This window comes from Enoplosus armatus, chromosome 18, assembly GCF_043641665.1.
Source record: "Enoplosus armatus isolate fEnoArm2 chromosome 18, fEnoArm2.hap1, whole genome shotgun sequence".
In the NCBI taxonomy this organism is placed as follows: Eukaryota; Metazoa; Chordata; class Actinopteri; order Centrarchiformes; family Enoplosidae; genus Enoplosus; species Enoplosus armatus.
In genome coordinates, this window is record NC_092197.1 from 21,080,898 (window position 1) to 21,093,050 (window position 12,153).

The window sequence follows — 12,153 nt, forward strand, 5'->3', positions numbered from 1 at the left end:
TGTGAGCTGATGAGCAGTAAGAAGCTCACTCGCAGCAGGAACTTCATTTTCTTTTCATTTCCGCAGTTAAACTCAGTGAAGCTGTGAGCGTCGTGCATGTTTCATGTGTGACTATGGTGCTTTGATGCTGGGAGCCAGGCCTGTAATGTAAAATTCTGATTACTGTTCTGTGTGTTTTATGAATGAGCAGCTCGCAACTCGACTGAGGACGCTATACGGGGGAAACATCCAGCCGGGCAGATTTGTTCTGCTTTTGGGAAACATGATTCAACAAATGAGTGGGGGAAAAAAACTAATTTAATCAATCCCATCTTTAAATTTGGATATTTTCTAAAAAAAAAAAAAAAAGAGCACTAATCAATATGTTCATATTAACAATGGGTCAAATTACCATGTATACCGTGAAAGATGTCACCCGTAGTCAAGAACCCGCAGAGAATTATCCCCCGCCCCTCACTGTTTGGCTCAGTCCTAGCCCTCTCATTAACATTTCCAGCAGCAGCAGGCAGCTGTTTTCAACAAAAAGGCTCTGATAAAGCCACTGTGATGCTACCTGCTCAGCAGCAAACAGCAGGGCAGACACAGTTAGAGACTAGCTGGTGAACATAGTGGAGTATTTAGCAGCTGAAGAGCCAGATATTTCCCTCACATGTTGGTAGAGACCAAAAACAGAGCGAAAAAGAGAGGGAATATTGGACTTTCCATTCATCAGGTGACACAAACGCCACTCCAACGGGACGCTCTGTGTCTGCTGGATCACCTGAACCATCAGGTGATAATGTCAGTGATGTGTTTACAGCTTGTTGCTACCAAGTGGCAAAAAGATCAATGAATGCAGGTTCAAAGTACAAAAGTCAACAACTATAACTCAACTCAATACTTTTACTACTAATTCAGCAGCCCATTTTACCCATAGACTGTATATAAAAAGATGGACGACGTGTCTCCACTTCCTCCCGCTGTACAAAAATGAATCCAAAATATCCTGGATACGGCCACTGCCATCTTGCGCTGGTGACGCCATTTGGAGCCAGTGGTGGTTGGCGAGTGGACCTGCAGTGAGGTCCCTCCCATACGCCTGCCCGACCCAATCCCGAGCACAACACAGTCAATCACAGCTGTCAATCATGACGTCTCACCCCGTTTCTATAGCATCAAATTACTAATTAAAGCCATTAAAACTTATCAGAAAAATTAACACACATCAGCGTGATAAGAACCACCTAAAATGACAGAAATCATCTTCGCTTTTTAGTTTGTCCCATGCCCCATCCGGGGTGGCGATCAAGGCATTTTGGCTTCACTTTCAGGGAGCTGCCATGTCGTCCGTCTTTATATACAGTCTATGGTTTTGCCTGGACGCTGTTAGCGTTAGCCTTTAGCCTTTTCTGCATCATTATATGGTGCTGACTTAGCGTGATATCAAGTATGTAGCCACCTAATGCATATCTAAAACCTTTTTGCAGGTTTGTTATTTTTTATTTGTCAGCCAGGAAAATTTAAAACTCAGCCAGAGACTGAGTTTAGTGACAAAAATATATGCTGCGAAGTTGCATTATGGGAAATGTAGGATACAGTGGTTTGGGAGCTTGACCCATACTAGGAAATAAAACAAACTCTGCCTTTTCTGCTTTTTTAACCATTCTTTATTTAACCTTCCTCTACCCCAACTTTTATGGAAGTGCTATACTAACTATCAGCAGTCCTCTTTGTCAAACAAATAACTGACAGATTTGCTGATAACATCACCAGTTTCATCACTACTTTTCTATACATGTCTTTTTGTCTGTCTGTGTGTGTGTGTGTGTGTGTGTGTGTGTCTACTGTGTCTGTATGCGTGCGTAATTATGCAGTGCATGTCCTTGCGTGACTGGGTTCACCTCCTCTCCCTCTCAAATGGATGATTCATCACTTACAGTGTCAGACGGGCGGCTGCAGGCTGCAGTCCCCTGATCAATAATGGAATCATTTCATTTACATCCCACTTTTTAAGGCCATGTTGCTCAGTGCCAGTGTGTTTATGTCTGTGTGTGTGTGTGTGTGTGTGTGTGTGTGTTAAAACTCATGAGCACCTTTTCTCACACGGGTGGGGATGAAAGTGTAGCTCAGGTCAGACAAGGTAAGGTTACAAAAAAAAAGTTTGAGAAAAACAAGAATCAAATATTGAAGGCAGTGTAAGCTTGTCTCTCAGGTTTCTCCTCCGGAGTATGTGACACCTCACTGCTTACTGATCCTTCGTACGACCTCCAAAAACTGACCAGGAGAGATTAAAGTGGGAAACAGTGCCGCTGCTATCCCCTAGAGGCTGCAGCGTTCATTGCAGCCGCACAACATACTGATGATTTAGCTCCTCTTAGAGCCTCACCGGCGGTGGAAGTGATGCCAAGATCGAAGACTGTCTAATGATGTGTCACTCTCAATGGTGTGTTCAGTGGCATGGGATGGTCAGTACTTCCAAACTTCCAGCGAGCTGTTACCTCCGCAGCCTTCATTGCTTCCAGTATAAACCGATGGCAGCCTTACATGAACTGTTATTTGCCACTACCACTGGAGTCATTGATGGCTAATTGTACTGGTATCTTGTGTGCCCTGAATAAAACACCTCTTCACCAGCAGTAAACAATGGTTGAGGGGCAATCAGTCAAAGTTATCCAGTCTGGGCCAATAAACAATGACGTTAATTAGCTAAACTTGCTATGGACTTACGTATGATTGTTGTTATTGGATAATTTATTGGCAGCTTTAGCTTTAAGTGTGACATTACAAAATTATTGGCATATACCAGTAAAAATCTGTATATGCTGGCGGGGGAGTGTTATCTGTGGTAAACTGCTTTTTGTTTTTACTTTTTGAGTTTGTCCTGAAGGCACCACAGTACAAAGGTTCGTCCTCTGGGGTACTGGAATAGGGTCGGTACATTTCCGACCTATAGTTGCTGAGATGCATTGTTTCAGCCCAAAGTACTAACCAGCAGACAGACAGACCACAGGCACATTTCAACATGTGCAAACTGAGAAATTAACCTTGCAGTCTCATCATCCCTTTTCACTCAGGCGTGGACCGCAATAATCACCATTTCCAGCTTTATCTCACCAATTTGTTTTGTTCTCCCGGAACCACAATGACTTTCAACCTCAGGATTAGCTTCATGTCCTGGAACACCGACATTAGTAAGTAACAGTAACTACATTCACATCACATTTTAGTCATCAAGCTGACACAGGCTGTCAGATGATTCATTCAGTTCATTATTCATGACAAATCCATTTGTATTTGTCAGTGCAGACTCTCTCACAGCGGAACAATAAGAGGGCACCGCGGTCTCCCTCTGACTCCTCAGTGATGATAGTCTTTAAAGAGAGAATACCATTTGTGAATAAGACAGCAATCCATCGACTGATTGTCTGGCTGCAGGACAATCACACACAGGTGAATACAGTTAAAGTGACCTTGGATATATAGTTATCTTTATTTTCTTTTGCCAAAAACTGCTCTTTTACAGACCCCTTTTCTTTAAATATTATGATGGTGTTTTTTTGTGGGCGGAGCTTAGGTGGCACGTTAGCTAATGCTAGCTAGCAAGTTTTGTTGGCTTGTTTGTTTTTTTTAACAATGGCTGAAGAAAATACGAGTGTCTCTGAACACGGGCCAGGCTGGCCAACCCGTACACGCTCACTCAGTGGATGGACCATCTGACAGGATTAACTCCGGTGGAATGGCCAGACATTTTAGCGTTACACCTACCTGATAGAGAAACCAAGCGTGTATAGTAAAAACCGAGGGTGGCTAAATCTTTAGATGCCTATGACTATGTCCTGAATGGTCATGTAGGCCTAGAAGACTTGAAATGCAAAAGATTTAACAGATTTTGTCTATGGCCGTACAACTAGCCAACAAAGTTAGCTAAAAGAGTGACGAGGGAAATCACCTATTCCTCAGAGTTCCCCGATTTCTGATTAGGTTCTCATGACAAACCTTTAGACACGGTAACATTATCCATACCTACAACAGACAATACTTTATTTAACCTTACGCGATACGAAGTGTGAGCCACAAACACGAGCAGTTTTTTTGGACTGGCAGTGGCAGCTCGCATGTGATAAAATTTACTCCATTACTCCTTCAATTCTGGCACCCAGCTACCAGCACGATGATGTTTTTCGGGAGGTTATGTAGCCTGCTACTCTGAGGTGATTCGTGTTTTTCACTCCGGTGTTTTCACCTCCAGCTAACGCCATGACATAATCATGACGTCTTGATGTCTCACTGTACCGTGTACGATTGTGTATGCGATAAACGACCCGCAATTTTAAAATTCACTGAACTTTGAACATTAGCTTGTTCACAGTCAGTCTCGGCTCTGTGTTTGATGGCACTGTCCCCACCAAACTTATAATGTTTTTCAGTCTAGTTTCCTGCCTCCTCCTTCTGTCTGTCTGTCATATTCATTCTCTTTTTCTTTTATTTGTCCTCAGAAAAACAGCTTTTCTTCTTATTAAACCCTGCAGGGTTTCTTTGTGCCACCCACTCTCTATATATGTTTTGCTATTCTTCTCTCTAACTCCTAGTCGCTTTTTCTTATCTCTATTTCTTTTGTGTGTAAATAAAGGGAATATGAAGCCCTAAACTTTCTTCTCTTTCTACCATCATTTCAGTGCAGCTGGAAAAAGAAATCTCAGTCACTTTTATTGGGATTGTGATATGTTAGAGATTTGCACGTTTGAATGTAAGTCACTTTAGCTTTCACGTTTTCACGTTTCTTATTTTTCTTCTTTATGATTGTTAGGCTGACCAAGGAGCGGTCAGGACCAATAGTTTGGAGACAGAGGCAGGTGATGATGCAAACCCACAGGTGGATATTTATCTTAACTATTTAACAAGATTTAAAAAAGGAACAAAGCATGAAAAAGTTGACAGTTTTGACCTGGACCAGTACTACCACCACTACTAAAAGCAGACATTTCAATAAAGGTTTTCTTAAGGAAGAGGACCGTCATTAAAATGATATATATTTAAAATAAAATGACTGTTTTTGTGATCTTATATATATACATATTTTTTGTCTTTTGGGGTTTATAAAGCATTTACCAAGCAGTGGAACAAATAATGATACAAATAAAATGATATTTAATGTGCACCTTTTTTTCCAGGGCTGAGGAGAATTATTATTTTCTCCGATGAAGAGTTGTTCTGTTGGAGGTTACAGGTACATAATGAGGCATGAAACCGGTCAGAATTCATTTTCATGGGGCGTTAGTGACGGCCACCATGGTAATGGATTGTGATTGGTCCTGCAGACGCTCCCAGGCTGGCATTTGAAAGTCAAGACTGTGACGGAGTGTTTTAAAGAGACTGACAGAGAGAGAGACCACTGTGGTAGACACAGGAAAATACCCATAAAAGTTCATGCAGCAGACATTCAATTGACATGTTACCGCAGAGCCAGGGCAGCTATAGAAAGTATATTTGACGTGCGCATCTATCTTTTCTTCCTACTGAATTTGCATGCATTTATTATAGTACTTTTGAACAAAAGCATCTGAATGCAATGTAAGCCTCAGTTACACTCAGCCCAGTATCCCTTGGAATTCCATCCATACCGGATGATTCCACACCTTACAAGGTACATGTGCGGGTGGTAGGTGGATGTGTAGCACATCGGTCTTTCATGCAATTACAGATTATTATTATTAACCTTAACTGCAGTCTTTCCCTGACCTTTACAGTTGCATTAACTATAAACACCACTGTTTATTTGCCATAACCTTACTTACTTGCCATACAAAAATACTGTAGAAAGTGAGAATTAAAAAATGTTTGGACTTAAAGAACGTTAGCACTGAACTTAATCCATGGTTCTGAAGAAGCGTCCAACACCAGCAACAGCAGATTTAACTTAAACCTCAATATCATTTGGAGGATATCAACAGGCAACATGGCAACTGGGCATGGACTAAACCACAGGTAAATGGTCTTCACTTACTTTAACGGTTCCCAAAGCGCTTTACAGATCAGGCCACATTCACACGCCGACAGCGACCGAGCTGCCATGCAATGCAAGGTGCTGGCCTCCATCGGATCAGTGTCTTGCTCAAGGACACCTCGACAGTGCTAACCACTGCGTCCCCATGCAGGTGAAACTGTTTACGAAGACGCAGCCATGGTATTAAAGGGCCTCGTGAGGACACAGCTTTACGCTGCTGAACCTTGAACTGCAGCTGAGGTAATGACAGAACAACTGCCACGTGAATAGTTGTTTTTGTTGTTGTCAGTGGCACCAAAATGTGCTGCTGCTTTCATTTGACGCTGGAGATCTATGTGCTTAGCTCAGTGTAACACCCACACACACACATACACGGTTTATATCCCATTGTTTTGCTGATATAATTGTGTTGCTGTTGTGTTGCATTTTCAATTTAAAACACAAACAAAAACAGGCGAGCTGGATGAATAATTAATTTACCATCTGTGTATGTGTGTGTGTGTGTGTGTGTGTGTGTGTGTGTGTGTTAATCCCCTCAGTTTTGCTGCTGATTTCCTTCGTCAAGCGTGAGAGAGTAATTAATCAGATCTGAAATGAGATTCTGGAATTAAAACCACCGAGTGTGTGTGTGTGTGTGTGTGTGTGTGTGTGTGTGTGTGTCACTAGTTTAGCCCTAATGAATTCTGACAGGCAAATTATATCAGCTTCCTCCTCATCATCATTTCTCTGCTGCATCTCCTCTCTGTCTTTCCTCTTTCTCTTTCTTTCCTTTCGTCTCGTATCTTTTTCTTCCTCTCTCATTGTTTTCATTCTTTGACAAACAGACGGAATGAAGGTTTATACGCCTAAAATATCCGAATTCAATTCAGCTTGAAAAGTCATCTCATGACACTTTACAAATAGAGCAGGTCTAGACCGTATTCTTTATAATGTTATTACAGAGACCCAACAGTTCCCACCACGAGCAAGCACTTTGGCGTCAGCTGCAAGGAAAAACTTCCTTTTAAGAGGCAGAAACCTCGAGCAGAACCAGGACTCGAGGTGGGTGGTCATCTGCTTTGACCGGTCGTGCTGGAATGATCTGGTTTTTCTTTGCTGGTTTCTTTGGCGGTTGATTTGACGGCGACAGGAGCAGGAATGTATCTTCGCTGTGACTTGTTCTTCATTGACGTTGAAATATTTCCCAATGTTTCTTGTCAAACTATAATTATATGTATTATGACAGGGAGTGATTATCCTGTTCATGTTACATGGAAGGTGTGTTGGACCCCTAACCTCATCATAGATCCCTTCAGTGGACGACGTGTGTTCAGCTCGTCAGACTTGCTGTTTCGAGCAACAAAGTTTACCTGTGTTATCAGCTGTGTGAGATGAATGCACGCACCAAAACACTGCGTTAGATCAGTGTATTGAGCTGTGAAATTAGTTTTTATTGGTGGACATTCCTTTATCCGTCACGCCAACATGCAAAAAGCAGCATCTTCATCGCTACAACTGAAAAAAAAAAACAACAAAGATGAAATACACAAACTTCTCTCCCACCTCACTACACCTAAGGCACAAATTAAGACTACTGAGTACTGGCAACTGGTAACTAGCACGCCAAGGCTAGCAACCCACTGGATCAGCTACTGGCTTGGCTGGTCATTGGCTGGTAACTTTCTTCTCCATGCCTATAAGCATGGTGAGTTTTGTGAGTTCTGTAAAGGTCAGGGAAAGCTATCGCATCCCTTCAAGCGGCACAATTACAAGTAGCTTCGAGAATGGTAAATGGTCTCACTTATATACCTATATATTAACCTTCGCGGTTAACAATGCACTTTACAGCTAAGTCTCATTCACCCATTCACTCGCACCAAGCTGCCATGCAAGGGCCACCAGGACCAACTTAGGGTTCAGTGTCAAGGACACTTCAACATGATAGGGGGAGTCAGGAATCAAACCCTCAATCTGCTCTCCCGTGCTCTACCTCCCGTGCAACAGTGCTAACCATGAAAAGAAAGGGGATAGATAGACATGCTCATTTTCCTAAATAAAAGTAGGTCTTAAATATGTTGTGGTGAACGTGAACGAGTATTTTTTCTGCATTTACAATTCATGTTCTTAAATATAAACCAGTATGATTTCATTTTATTGTGGACAGGTTCGGAGTATTTTTATTTTCCTTTTATACAGCCCTTTATGTTTATTTAAAAAATGGGTTTGGTTTGGTCTGTCTTGTTAGTCTAGAAATGGCAGTGATTGACACTGTTTTGTTTAGCAGTGCCATTTGTTGAATAAGGACAGGCGGACAAGAGCAGCCGCCTCGATCAAGAGCATTATTGTTTTATTATTCTGTTTGTTAAAATGTTTGTGTTTCATTAATTAATATTTCACATACTTAAAGTGTGCAAGAATTGTTTAAATAAAACTTAAACTGAGAAAAAATATGTTTTATGTCTAATTAATGATTAATCTGTTATTGGTTGTTAACTATTGGTTAAGGAAAATGCATGAAATTATACATGTATCCTCTGAAAACCAAACATACTAGTTCAATTTTGGAATTACTTAATGATTTAAAATGTGTTTGATATTGTATTTCAAACTTTGATGCAATCCAACATAACCATTTAGCGTGATATTCCAGCATACATTCCTCGGAAGCTAATGACCAGCCAAGTCAGTAGCTGATCCAGTGGGTTGCTAGCTCCAGCGCGCTACTTACCAGCCTCGGAAGCTAGTGACCAGCCAAGCCAGTAGCAGATCCAGTGGGTTGCTAGCTCCAGCGCGCTACTTACCAGCCTCGGAAGCTAGTGACCAGCCAAGCCAGTAGCAGATCCAGTGGGTTTCTAGCTCCAGCACGCTAGTTACCAGCCTCAGAAGCTGGTGACCAGCCAAGTCAGTAGCAGATCCAGTGGGTTCTCATGTTAGACGCATGAGTTACCACCTAAAACCCAACCGGTCAAAGCAGATGACCGCCCACCTAGAGTCTGGTTCTGCTCGAGGTTTCTGCCTCTTAAAAGGAAGTTTTTCCTTGCCACTGTCGCCAAAGTGCTTGCTCATGGTGGGAACTGTTGGGTCTTTGTAATAACATTATAAAGAGTCGGTCTAGACCTGCTCTATTTTGTAAAGTGTCATGAGATGACTTTGTTGTGATTTGGCGCTATATAAATAAAATTGAATTGAATTGAATTGAATTGGTCGAATAAATAGTTGACTTCTCATTTCCCACCGCCAGCCTCTCAGTTACCAGTGCTGGCTCATCATTGGCCATATCAGTAGCTGGCTTCGGCAAAGATATAGCCTCCACGACTTCTCAGTTGTCTAAATTTTGTCCCTTATCCAGTGCCATAGATGTGTGGAGGAACAGCAATCTATCTGGATGTTGTTAGTGTGTCCCAGGCACACCTGAACACACCACATGAATAAACTGAAATACAGTATTTTAGTCACACTGACATAAACCAACAGTACTGCCAGGCTCACACAGCACCATATTTGGGTTAAATTGCTCCTCAAAGGAATCATAGGAAAGTGCTGTTCAAGGTCCTTGGTCAGTCCTGATGGGGCTTGTTGGTCTTCAATATGTACTTGACTCTGGACATGGTCTTGATGTGGGACTTGACTCGGGACTTGTTGGTTTTGATTTGGGACTTGACATGGAACTTGACTTGGGACTTGGGAGACTTGACATGGAACTTGACTTGGGACTTGAGAGACTTGACATGGAACTTGACTTGGGACTTGGGAGTCTTCACTTTGAACTTAACTGGGGACCTTCCCATCTTCACTTGGAATTTGACTTAGGACTTTTAGTTTTCCCTCCAACTTGACTCAGGACTTGCCCGTCATGACTTGAGACTTTGGACTTGTTAGTCCTTAATTTAACTAGGGATTTTCCCATCTTGGCTTGGAATTTGACTTAGGACTTGTTTGCCTCGACTTGAAATTTGCCTGAGAACTTGTTGGTCTTGCCAAGACCTGAGACTTAATTGTGAACTGCAAAATCAGAATCAGAATCAGAAACAGAAATACTTTATTGATCCCCGGGGGGAAATTGTACAAAACAATGACTTTGTCCCAGTTCTGCAGAGGAGCACCAACGACTGGTGATATTCAAACTGTAAGGCTGACTTTAGCATGGCGTGAAAAAGCGCAACCTTGAATGGGGTGCCAACACAGAGGTCTGCGCCACAAACGTCATCCAGCAAGGTTCTGCATTGGCATTAGGTACATACATACGGTTTACTGTCTGAACACCCACTAAAGCTCTTACACACTAAATACTTAAATTACTTTTGTCTGATGAAGTAATAAGTCACAATGTCTAACAGCAATCAGGTCCAAAACATAACCACATCAACTTCAACGCTACTTTCCTAAAAACTACATTTTGTTGTCAAATGTTAAGCGGTGCTACAGCAGAAGTTCTCTCTGTTCACACATAGACTCTAATTAGAATTCTGCTTCTTGTTGCAGTGCAATTAAAATTAAACAGAGAGCTTTTCTAAGCAGTGTGACAGTGAAACATGTCACGTCGATTCACAATCCAAGAATAGCGTCTGTTTAATTTCCGTGTGGAAACTGGGCTAATTGGCTGTCAGTTAGCAAACAGAGAGCTGTCAGATCCACTCCCTGCTCATTTTAGGGAGATTAGCAAACAGCATGCTCACACTGCAGCAGGGGAGGAAACAACACACACAGTTGACGCTCTAATCCAGAGTGACCTGCAGTGATTCAAGGAAATGCTGAAGAATATTAGATTTTAATATTACTATAGGAAATTAAAATAGTTGGAGAGACTGAAGTTCTTACCTGCCAGTTCCAGGTCTCAGTGCAGAGAGAGTATGGTAATACTAATGCAAACTACAAGGCCATAGGTTTGTTTTCATAGGTAAGGAGGACACAGTGAAGATTTAGACAATATAAAACTATTTAAATGCTATTTCCTGCATTTATATAAACGTACTGTATATAGGTCCAGCGAATACCACATTAAGTGGATATCACAAACAAATAAAGTTTGTATCTATCATCATCTACAAACACTTTGTTATCATAGGTAAAACCTTCTCTGAGTGGGTTCAGTCTGTAGTGAGACAAGGTTGTGTCCTCTCATCTGGCCTCCTCCTACCCACTGTCAAAGCTCTGTTATCAGTTCCAAAGTCACGGCTAAAAAATAAAGGTGACTTTGCATTTGCTTTTAGAGCCCCCAGACTGGACTTCCCTGTCTGAGGAGATCAGGAGTGCCAAATCGCTACCTCATTTTAAATCTCTCCTCAAAACCCACTTGTATAATGCTTTTTTTCGTCAGTTTGTTTTATTCATTTGATGCTTTTTTACATTCATATTTGTAATTACCCCTGTAATACATGCTTTGCTAACTGACTCTGTGTCCCCATGTCTTTCATGTATGTACAGCACTTTGATACTCTTTTGGATCATGTCTCGAACAGCAGATAAATCCAGAGGTGGACCTTTAGTGGACCTTCTTCAGGCAAAGACCACCAACTACAGACAAGATAGACACATTTGCCAAACAGGTCTCAACACCAACACCTCCGGAACTCAGGTAATGTACGTCAATAGAACACCTCCCACATCAGTTTTAATAAATGGAAAACCATATGAGTTTGCAGTCTTTGCTTATTTAGGCAGCTTGGATGAGGACAGTTGGACACAGGGGGACATCAAGGCACGATTAGGGCATTTTTCCCCAAGCAGGACGACACCATTTCTCTGTGCCTTTCAGAACAGATTTTCCCATGTGACAAGGCTATGGTTAAGGTTTGGATATGTTTAGGGAAACATGGTAGTTTGGGTTAAAGTCACTACAGACAGACAGAACACAGATCACTTGGTTCAGTTTCTTAGCCTGCTGCTTTTTGTGGTTGTAAACTGAACTTTTGGCCCTAATTCCAGAGAGAGAGAGCTGCAGACGGTTAACAGCTGTTTCCGCGCGCCTCCTCCTGTTGATCTGGAGGGATTATTGTGAATGCTGAACCAACAACTGCAGTGTTTTCGGAGAAATCGGCGTTTGTTTTCGGGATAACGGGCTGTTGGACAAATGGGATTTTGGTCCAGTGGGACATTTTTTGGTTTATTGGGGTTTCGGAATAATGGGCCGTCGGAACAATGGGCAAGTCCCCACGTGTGACTCATCCACCCACCTCGACCTCCTCCCTATG